Source organism: Bicyclus anynana, chromosome 24, assembly GCF_947172395.1.
Source record: "Bicyclus anynana chromosome 24, ilBicAnyn1.1, whole genome shotgun sequence".
NCBI classification, from domain to species: domain Eukaryota; kingdom Metazoa; phylum Arthropoda; class Insecta; order Lepidoptera; family Nymphalidae; genus Bicyclus; species Bicyclus anynana.
Window position 1 is genome coordinate 6,768,433 of NC_069106.1, and position 11,838 is coordinate 6,780,270.

An 11,838-nucleotide genomic window follows, 5' to 3' on the forward strand; every position below is an offset into this window, starting at 1 on the left:
ATTACTTCCTATGACGACCTCTCTCAAAAGGGTACTACTAAAATTAAAGCAGCGTCTATGCTCTAAACTCCTCTGATGTACAACCGTGAAAGCCTCTGCCCGAATGAAAAATAATGAAGTTGATGAACTTACTTTCGTGTGCCCAAGGGCCCATATCTTGACACAGCTCTGACTAGTATCTTAGTACGTGCAAAGTAACTTTATAGTACAGCGATTGTCCGTATTGATGGATGCAATAGATGCCAGCACATCCTATCCGGGGCCGGTATTAGCTTGTGGAAGATTTATCGACATCCTTACGCAAGTTTCAATTGAGACGTATAGACTTTTAACCGGACCTGTATCAGAACCGTAAGGTGAATATGGCTAATATCTCTGTCTTAGAAAAGAGGAAGTCTGGGCTTTTAAAATAGGCTAATAACAGTAATATGTCCCTGAATTGAGTATCACTAACACTCACCCTCGCGATAGGTCCACCTCCAGCGGGGTCTGCCACTCGACTGACTCCACTTTCATTATCTACCTAATATGCTTTTCAGAATATGGGTAGTCAACAAACACTACAATAACGATGATAATAAAAGCCCAATGTTCCATACCTAAGTATCACCATTACTCTGTTGTCACCCTCGCGATAGGTAGACATCTGTGTCCACCTCCAGTGGTGTCTGCCACTCGACTGACTCCACTTTCATTATCTACCTAATATGCTTTTCAGAATATGGGTAGTCAACAAACACTACAATAACGATGATAATAAAAGCCCAATGTTCCATACCTAAGTATCACCATTACTCTGTTGTCACCCTCGCGATAGGTAGACATCTGTGTCCACCTCCAGTGGTGTCTGCCACTCGACTGACTCCACTTTCATTATCTACCTAATATGCTTTTCAGAATATGGGTAGTCAACAAACACTACAATAACGATGATAATAAAAGCCCAATGTTCCATACCTAAGTATCACCATTACTCTGTTGTCACCCTCGCGATAGGAAGACATCTGTGTCCACCTCCTGCGCTGTCTACCACTCGACTGACTCCACTTTCAGTCTCTACCTAATATGCTTTCTAGAATGTGGGTAGTCCATAAACACTTCAATAACGATCATAAAAAAGCCCAAATTATTGTGTGCCCAAGGGCCCATAGCTCGATACAGCCCTGGTATGTTACTACATGCAAAGTGACAATTGTTCGTATTTATGGATGCAATAGATGCCACGTCGGCCACGTCGGACGGTCGTCGGGGGCCACTATTAGCTTGCGGGAGATTTATATATCGACACACTTAGGGCAGGGGCACACGAGCGCTGCGGCGCCGCAACGTTCTTATGTTGCAGCGGCGCCGCAGCAACATTTAACAGTCTGTTAATAAAGTAATATTGTGACGCATAAACAAGTGAGCGGTGCCGCTCCGACGTCGCAACGCATTCACCCTCCCCGCCTCGTCTCAGTGTCTGCAAGTCCGGTGCGGCACCGGTAAGCATAGTGTGACATGCCACAGATATTTTTATGTAAAGCTACTGTTACACATGCTCATTTCAAGCACGAAAGCATGCTACTATTAAGCAGTTGCTACTTATTAGCATGTGTATTTTTTTTTCGTGTTGAGTAAGTGCCGATGGCTCCATGTGGGTCCACTACGGCGTCACCGGGGGTTTGGGCGAGCGCAGAAGCATCGCTTGATGAGACCCGAAGGCTGAAATAAAAATAGAGGACGGAACAGCTCTCTAAAGGCCTCTCCTATGAGACTCGGACCTCGGCTTAGAGGGCCATTCGGGAAGGTGTAACCGTGACCTGAGTGAATCAGTCCGGACGCCCCCGAGATCGTGAGTTAGAAAACCCACGTCCGGGTGAGCATGTGTATTGCAACATTGCTAATAATGAGCATGCTTATTTCGAGCTTGCTCAAGAATCAACAGTCGATTTATTAGCATGCTACTTGCTGCGCGGGTGGAAGGGGGCGTGCTTTTAGCGCGTCTCAACAGGTTTGTTTATTGAGTATGCTATTCGATCAGCATTGCTATTCTGTATTCCCTTCACCTTCATCTCTCCCTGTCCAACACAATACTATAGACAGAGAACGATAGATACAAATTAGCATGTGTAATTGGCATGTTTGCTTTGAGCATGCTTATTCAAGAGCATACTTAAAAATAGCATGCTTATTGTTAGCAAATGTAAACTGATGATAAGCATGCTCGTTGGAGCCACACTTAATAGCACGTTTTTAGCATGCTATTTTAGAGCATGTGTAACAGTACCTTTGTACCTTAAGACGACGCAGAGACAACGCACCGCCGCCGCACCGTCGCCGCACCGCCGCCGCAACGCATCGTGTGCACCTGCTCTTATTACGTAACTCTCAATTGAGACGTATAGACTTTTAACTGAATAAAACTATCGCTGTATTTTTATTGGCCACTCTCTGATCCGAGCGCTCAACTCTACACAATTTAGCGCTACTGGGATTTATTTCTGTTGGTATTTTCGCCAAGTTTGCGCCTGACTATTATTGCTTCGCTGTAGAACGATCTTTTTGTACCTACAAAGTTTCTGTAACTGTTGGTTAGTCTGTGGTTTTCCTGATCCTGGATCTGGTTTTTTTTTATTTATTACAAGTAAACCCTTAACTACAATCCCACCTGATGGTAAATGATCATGTAATATAGGATAGAATCAGGCTAACTCGTTAGGAGTATGAAAATCTACGCTGGAACGATAAATTAACCTTTATTTAAAATTTATGAAATTATGAAAACATCAATCGACCCAGCGGGGAATCGAACCCAGGACCTCCGTCTTGTAAATTCACCGCGCATACCACAGCGCCACGGAGGCTGTCAAAAGTCCAGGTAAGACCGCAGTAAAAGGCTAACAAGTCGATTAAAAAAACAAATAGTACACACGATAGTTTTCACAAATTTGTTTCGACCAATAGTTCAATCAACTCGCTATCCGAATTCCGAATGTCCAATCTAAGTTTTTTTCGCTTTTATTACGTCCAAAAACACTAGTTCAACAGTTTTAGACAAATAAATTCCGATTCCGCTATTCCTGCAAAATTCAATCATGTTGTTTTCAGACAAATTGTCCGAAAAAACAACTGAGAGTCTGCGATAATCAGACTTACCTCTTTTTATTAATGCTGAAAGTTTGTCTACCTATGCTTCTATATAATAAGTACTGTAACCAATTATAGAGTTTGGACTACGGTGGCTTTAGAACAGAGGTTCCCAAACTTTCAAATTAAAAAAAAAACAAAACTTGAGAAAAAATGTGATTAGATTCATCTATGGAAATTTTAATTGCAGCTAAATTAACAGCCACCATGAAATAAAAAAAAATAGTGAGAATTGATTACTTAAATAAATAATTGATCGTGCTGTGAGTGGATGACAAAAAGGACAATTGTCCAGGCAAAAAATATTTTAGCCAACTATAATTTTTGATTTGTACTCACAGCACAAGGAAGCAGTAAATTCACAATTATTTTATTTAGAAAACTCCATTCGGTATGAAACCAGATAAATTTTCGTAGACCCCGCTTACGAATCGTGATTTTTATGTCACAACGTAGACCCCTAGGTCCACCTGGACCACTTTGGGAATCGATGCTTTAGAAGGTAGCAGGTTTCAAGATTCTTTTTTTTATTAATAAAAAAAATTTCATGAGATCCCCAACTGTGCAAGTATAAAACGTAAGCTTTTTATACTTTCTGCGAGATATCATGAAGAATCTCTCCAGTCTTCAGATCCTTAGCTTTATGGCAACACTTTGCTAGAGATCCTTAAAGTTTGATCATTAACAGTATCTTTCGATTGCCGTGCCGACTCTTGAGACTGGAGACATGATCCTTCATGTTATCGCGTAGAAAATTGCAAAATATTAAGTTTTATAATTGGCCAATTGTTTTTTTTTTAATAATAACAATATTTGCCATATCTTGTTTTTTTTTTATAAATTTACCAATATTCCCATTCTCCTCCAACTAGTCGGGAAAGAGCTAGGAGTGGGTACGACAATAGACCAACGGGGCGGGGATCAAACCACTACCCCTCAGTCCGACCGCCCTTGCCGTTGTGGTATTAAGGCATTGAAGTTTAGTAGTAGTAGGTAAGTATATTTTTATACAAAGGTCTGGAGACTTGAAGCCTGCGATCTTCCAAAGGCAAGACAGTCCAAACTCTACAATTTCTTATCGTACTCTATGGTAGGAGCATAGGCTGACAACATTTCAGCCTTCCTAAAGGTATGTCTTTGACGGCCTTCGTGGTGCAGTGGTATGCGCAGTGTACTTACAAGACGGAGGTCCTGGGCACGATCCCCGGCTGGACCGATTGAGGTTTTCTTAACTGGTCTAGGTCTGGCTGGTAGAAGGCTTTGGCCGTGGCTAGTTACCACCCTACCGACAAAGACGTACTGCCAAGCGATTTAGCGTTCCGGTACCACATCGTATAGAAACCGAAAGGGGTGTGGATTTTCATCCTCGTCCTAACAAGTTAACCCGATTTCATCTTAGATTGCAGATACTTACCATCAGATAAGATTGTAGTCAAAGGCTAACTTGTAAATAATAAAATAAAAAAAAATGTCTGGCTATGACAAGCTGTCGGTCTAAAAACATTTATCAAAAACTACCCTTGAAAGTAAAAGCGCATTACACAGAGGGGATGCTCCAAACGGTGCGATCCTCAACAATTGCTCACGTAAATCACAGAGATGTCTCACGCAGCATCGTATCTCGAACAACATTCTCGATATTATTCGTCTGTGACAGCGGTTCCCAACTTTGCTAAACTAAGGGCACGTGTCGACTGACTTTATTCTCCAGAGAGCAATCTTGTGAGTAAGATTAGTTAAATAAAATATAAACAAAAATGCATGCTAATATTAGAAATGCAAAAGTAAGTATGTCTATTTGTCTGTTACCTTTTCGCGGCTTAACTACTGAACCGCTTAGAATAAAAATTGGTTTAGTGACTTTTTAAATAATAGTAAGATAAAGATAGTCTGCGTTAAGCAACATTGTGATTTTTAAGTGACTGCACCTAGATTATTTTTTTAGTTCGTGTCGTGTCTTAACGGAATTTAGTTTCTTAGATAAAATACACAGTAACGTATGTTGTAGGCATATCTTCATAGAGTAGGGCAAATATTGTAAATTTTTTTTTGTCTGCATTACGTTATGGGGATGAATATTTAAAAAGGTATGTACACTACTTTTTATTCCTCTCTCTCCTCTCTGGAACGCCGTTACGCTTAGATAAATATACCAAGTTTACCAAGCACTAGTGAAGTTTTCTTTGCAAGAATCTAATACTAGTATGAGCAATGGTCAATTGTGACGTATGCTGACGTCACTCTTTTTAAAAATACCTCGAAAACTCTTTCTCTGTTATATATGTAGGTACTTAGTTTTCATCATAAAAACAAGCTTTTTTTATTGAAATTGGATTTTAAACGACAGAATTAATTATTTAGGAGGTATATTATTAAATTGATTTACACTTTGGGTACCATTATCTTTGGTCTCAATATCATTTGTCAGTTAGCAGTTATAACGAATATTGTTCGCAGTTTAGACGGTGATACAAAAATACCGATACTATCAATTTCAAACTAAGAAATATGGATTAATAAAAGTCAAATATAATATTATTTAACTTTCATTTTGTTAAAGATAGCGTGAGTATGAATATTCAATAGTTTTATTGCAAACCGAATATTTATTGTGGATACTTACAGAAGCTAGGTTCAGGGTAAAACAGAGGTCACGTATAGAATACTGGCAGGACCCCGCGGTTTCACCCTTGTAGTTCCCATTTGCGTAGGATTCCGGAGATAAAATATAGCCTTTGTTACTAATTGATAATGTAGCTTTCCACTGGCGAAAGATAAATTCAAATCAGACGAATAGTTTCTGAGCATCATTGCAACAATCATTGTTCATTATAGATAATAAAGTTTATAGAGTATAAATAGATCTTTTACTCGGATCAGGACTTTATACCGGAAAGATTGTTCATCTGTAAATCTAGTAGTAAGGTTAAGGTTGTATGTATGTATTGTTTTTAACGATTTGTTTATATTAACCTCTAAAACTCACTTTTTTATATTTCATTATTGTATTTTTGATTTTCATTTTTATTTCCATGTGACGTACGAGTGTATATTTATTTTTGAATAAGTTAATTCCTAAAGGATTTACTGCATATTTTTTTTTATTATTTCGTTATCTAAAAGTATTTAAGTATAACTTCATTATACAAATGTTAAATACTTATACTGAAGAAAATAAAAATATTTTATTAAATTCTTTCTCATTTTCTTCGTTTCATAAGTGGTCTGGTGGATGGTTGTAAAGTTTTATCGACATTGCGTTTCTATTGATCTTAAAATAAGTAGGTTACTACTTATTTATTATTTATTTATTATAGCCTGGTTATTTATTTATTATTACTATTATTTTATATGCATATTTATATATATATATATATTTAAATTTATAACCCATCCCATTTCCGGGCAAAGGCCTCCCCCAAACTTAAGGTTACTACTTAGTTTTACTTTTCAGAAATTTTAACATATAATTTTTTCAAACTGTTTATTTTTATTCGTTTGCATTTCTTTTTACACGCAGAAAATTAAGAAAATTCTCAGGTATGCAGGCTTCCTCACGATGTTTTTCCTTCATCGTTTGAGGCACGTGTTTATTAATTTTGCATGCACCTCCAACTTTTCAGTTACGTGCATTTTAAGAATAATATCACGTGTTTCAAACGCTCAAGGAAAAACATCGTGAGGAAACCTGCTTACCAGAGAATTTTCTTAATTCTCTGCGTGTGTGAATTCTGGACAAAGGCCTAACCCATTTCATTCTGAGAGGAGACTCGAGCTCAGCAAGAGCCTAATATGGTTTGATAACGACCTAATCGCAAATAATCGATAAGTGATAGTTTTATTTGACCATAAAATCAAATACTCCAAGAGGATATGAACGTATCTTAAGTTGTTAGGTAACCCATAGAAGTGGATATTACAAAACCATATTAGAAATTTTATGATGGCTCCGTCTGCAAAGTGGGTTAAACCCAATAAAGCCAAATTAATTTAATTCACGTTACCTTATTTATATTTTAACTACTCCTAAAGTGCTTTGAATACTCTTTTATAGCAGTTATATTTATATCAATAGAGACGTTATGTATGTACGTTTGTGTATGTTTCAACTCGTTACAAATTATAAACCTATATATATTTCTTACATTAACATATGTTTTATGTATACTACGGTATTTCTGTTAATATAAGCCAGTGATTATGTAAGATTTAAACAGACCTTTAACTCAATGCTTTTGTAACTAATTAATTTTTTATTAATTATAAATCAATACATATAATAACAGCTTAAATTGTATCAATGGTAGAAATTTTAAAGATCTTTGGTTTTGTTATATCCATATTTATCTAAAATCCATAATATCTATATACATATATCTTCTTTAAAAAAAAACAATAGAATGACAAAAATTGTTTTTAATAAACAATACTAAGGCCATTTTACATTAAACCATGTTTCAAGGAAACTTTATACGGAAACTAGCGGACTCGCTCAAGCTTCGCTTTGACTTATTAATTTATTTATTTGCACTTCTTCCCTATCCCTACCTTACACTACCATACTCCTACCCCTACCCCTACCCTACCCCTACCCTACCTCTACTCTACCCCTACCCTACCCTACCCTACAACTACCCTACCACTACCCTACCCCTACCCTATCCCTATACCATAAACCTACCCTACCACTACCCTACCCTACCCCTACCCTACCCCTACCCTACCCTACCCTACCCCTACTCTACCCCTACCCTACCCCTACCCTACCCCTACCCTACCCCTACCCTATCCCTATACCATACCCCTACCCTACCACTACCCTATCCTAGGATTTAGGGGTTTGAAAAATAGATGTTGGCCGATTCTCAGACCTACTGAATATGCACAAAAAATTTCATCAAAATCGGTCGAGCCGTTTCGGAGGAGTTCAAGTTCGAACACCGCGACACGAGAATTTTATATATTAGATGTGCGTAACACCATTTTGAATGACGTGTGGGTTAGACCACTTTCCCACGAATGCGCCGATATATGTTAATATCGTTACTAAATCTATGAGCATCGCGAATATTATATTTAGTTTCTTAATAATATGGCCATGACATAAACCTATGACCAAAAACTCTTTACTATGTTTCAAGGTGATTCTTTTTACTTAACTTTTAAAGATTTATATTGTTGTATACCTACAGTATAATTTTATATTTGGCTAATTCTTTAGCTTGTTATACAAGCTTATTTGTTTTATTCATCATTATCAACTCATATTCGGCTCACTGCTGAGCTCCAGTCTCCTCTCAAAGTGAGAGGAGCTAGGCCAATAGTCTACCACGCTGGCCCAATGCGGATTGGCAGACTTCACACACGCAGAGAATTAAGATAATTCTCTGGTATGCAGGTTTTCTCACGATGTTTTTTCTTCACCGTTTGAGACACGTAATATTTAATTTTTTTTAATGCACACAATCGAATAGTCGGAGGTGCATGCCCCGGACCGGATTCGAATCCACACCCTCATTCAGTTTTATTACCCGTTTTATTCAGTCATCATAATAAGAAGTGAGAGACTCTTGAGTCGTCTTAGTGACGTAGACATATATTACCTACATATTACTATGTATTAGCCGACGTCCAGCGGTTTCATCCGCGTAGTTCCCGTGCCCGTGAGAATATTGGGATAAAATATAGGATATGACACTTACAAAAAAATATATGGCTTTCTAGGAGGTAAAATGATTTTCATTACCGGTTCAGTATATTCAGAGATTACCATCTACAATATCAGAAACTCTATACTTAGTACTAGCTGAAGCAGCGTGGTTTCACCCACGTGGTTCCCGTTCCCGTAGGATAATATAGCCTTCCTCGATAAATGAGCTATCTAACACTAAAAAAATTTTTCAAATCGGACCAGTATTTCCAGAGATTAGCGCGCTCAATCAAACAAACAAACTCTTCAGCTTTATAATATTAGTATAGATTATTATACATTTCCCATTAACTTTCAAAACGCACAGAAAATGTTTAACTCCTTATCCTTTGACTTGATATTTGGATAGTCAATTCACGTCAGTAGGCCAATAGTCATTGTTAACAGAAAGATCCGAAAACCCAGAAAAAATGGATTCGAATGTGTAAAAACAAATCTAATACATCCATTCATCTAAAATATCTATCCAGCTGTTTTACGTGATTAAAAAATAAACATCCAAACCATAATATAGGTGTATTACATTAGTAAGATTTAAGAAGAATGAGCAGGTATATCAAATTAATAAGACGTATGTTTCTTTTCAGGCCTTTGTTGAAAATTTAAGAGCATAATAAATTAACAAATGAAACATGCTGTAAATTTTCGAAACAAATCGGTTTATTAATGCCTATAAGTTGAAGCTGACAGTGGGATTGATATAGACGGACATAAAAGCTCTCAAAAGCTCATATAAATAAATTTTATTAGCAATAAATTTCAACCAGCCGTTTGAAATTATGTCGCAATTAATTAAATCTTTCTCTTTTGTCTGTGATAATGTGACAATGTATCATGCACAAAAGCACTAGAACCCAGAGCAGGGTATTAAAAAAAGAAGTATTTTTTTACCACTTGCGAAACTTTGTGTAACCTACCTCAAAAGATTTAAAATGCAACTTACCTGCTTTATTTATGGATACCAAAAAAATTTTATTTAAAAATTTGGATTTAAATAAATAATAAAAAATATAGTGTCAGATTTACAAAAATAATGTAAAAATATAGGGAGGTAGGTAGAAAATAAATATTATTATTTTTTTTTAATTTTTTTGTAATTACTTTGTAACTGTAAACCTACCAAGTTTCCGATAAGTCAAAATTTCGTTTACCTTAATTTCTGTAAATTAACCTTGTAGGTTTTCATTCACTCACATATAAAATATTAAAAGAAAAAAAAGTATGTCAAAAAAATACTTACGTTCATAAAAATATTAATCCGCACTTTACCCAACACTACACAATTTTAAAATTATCAAAACACTGTATTTCAATAGCAGAACCTTTATAACTCTATACAAGTCACTATTTTGTTAGATCGAAAACTTTCGCGCGGGAAAATGATATAGCATTGAACGCGATCTTTATACACGTCCTAACCCGGCGCTTGTCACGCGGCTACTGAAGTACTGAGTTACTGAGACGCCTGAAAAAGTCATGTAAACCAACCAAATTTTCATATTTCGAACGAGATTGGAAGGCGGGAAATCTCATTCTATGAATCGGCCTCAAGGTCTTTACGGTATGCTGAGATGTAATTCGTTGAATTGTTTTTTTTTTTTTGGCAAACTCTTTTATTGTTCAGCCAAAAACCAATGTAATAATTTTTATATATAATTAGATGTCTTGTATTATTATTATTGTATTGTTAGAGAAAATACAATCATCGTTTATTGTTTCTTTTCCTTAACAATTTGTTACAAGTTTTTTAATAACAAGTCCGTGGTTAAAGATTTAGATATTTCAGATAGTTCTATCATATTGTGGTTCTTTCAGAAACGGCTTTACTTAACAGGAAGTTGTGTCAGCACCGTCTTCAAACTGATCAGAAGGTATGCGATGTTATATTTCGCTTTTTTATTTAGTGGGTTTTTTGTGTCTTTGTAATCGATTATAATTTTATTATAATTTTTTTCTGAGTAAAACTTTTATACGCTTGATTTCGGAAGTAAGATGGTGAAAGCGTTACGAAAACTGTAATCGGGCGTGGCGAACGGGCGTTGAGAGAGAGTGCTAAAGAAAAGTGTTCTGTGTTTTTTTTATTAATTAACTTGTCTTTTCAGTTTTCACTGACATTAGAATTATTTTTTTTTCCTGGCTTGACAGAAAACCCAAGGTTATTGTTTAATTAAGTACTACTTAAATTACACCGCAATGGTATTCGAGGGAGATGAAAATACAAAATCCAATTTTGGAAACCCGATTATCGCTATTTATTGATGATCTTCGTGGCCATTTTCATAAATTACGCTTGGGAAAAGCTATGGAAACGCATTGCGATTATTTGCGAAATATTCTGGTTTTATCATTATAAATAAATGTGGCATTTTATAGACTTCGGTTGTAATTTCCTGGTTGTTCAAATTAACTTCATACTTGAAGAGCTGTTTGTTATTAAGTATTAAACCTACCTTTTTTGTGTTCAGTTACATCTATTAGTGATCAGCTGCTTGACTTTAAACTGATTTTTTAAATAGCAGATAATGATTCTATATTACAGCCTTTCTTGATGAGTACTGTTTACCAACAAATAAATTAGAAATGAAGGTAGAAAACGCTTGTCATTTCATAACTTATTTATTTTAAAATATGTATGGTTTGTTTATTAAATCTATATCTATACTAATATATAAAGCTGAAGAGTTTATTTCTTTGGTTGGTTGAACGCCCTGATCCCAGGAACTTCTGGTCCGATTTGAAAAATTCTTTCAGTGTTAGATAGCCATTTATCGAGGAAGGGTATAGGCTATATATATATTATCCCCGTTTTCTTACGGGAACGGGAACCAGCGTCAGCTAGTGTTTAATAAGTAGGTACTTTAACCGATTAGGCAAATATAGATTTCTTTGAAAATTGGACTCATGAGTTTTCCTTAATTGTCCTAATTTTTGGCCAATTTTCAGCTCTGTATCATTTGGGCCCGAGTTTGTATTGAGGATTTCCTTTGAAGGGCATTGCATTT

At 36.1% G+C, this 11,838-nt stretch overlaps 1 protein-coding gene across 2 annotated transcripts in view; it reads right to left on the bottom strand.

The window, feature by feature from the left end:
* LOC112052611 (thyrotropin-releasing hormone receptor) overlaps positions 1–10,264 on the bottom strand; it is a 119,080-nt gene extending 108,816 nt beyond the window's left edge. For both annotated transcript variants that reach the window (XM_024091758.2, XM_052888937.1), the window contains exon 1: positions 10,077–10,264. The gene's annotated coding sequence lies outside the window, so the exon portion shown is untranslated. The remainder of the gene's footprint in view (positions 1–10,076) is intronic.
* Positions 10,265–11,838: the final 1,574 nt, after the last annotated feature.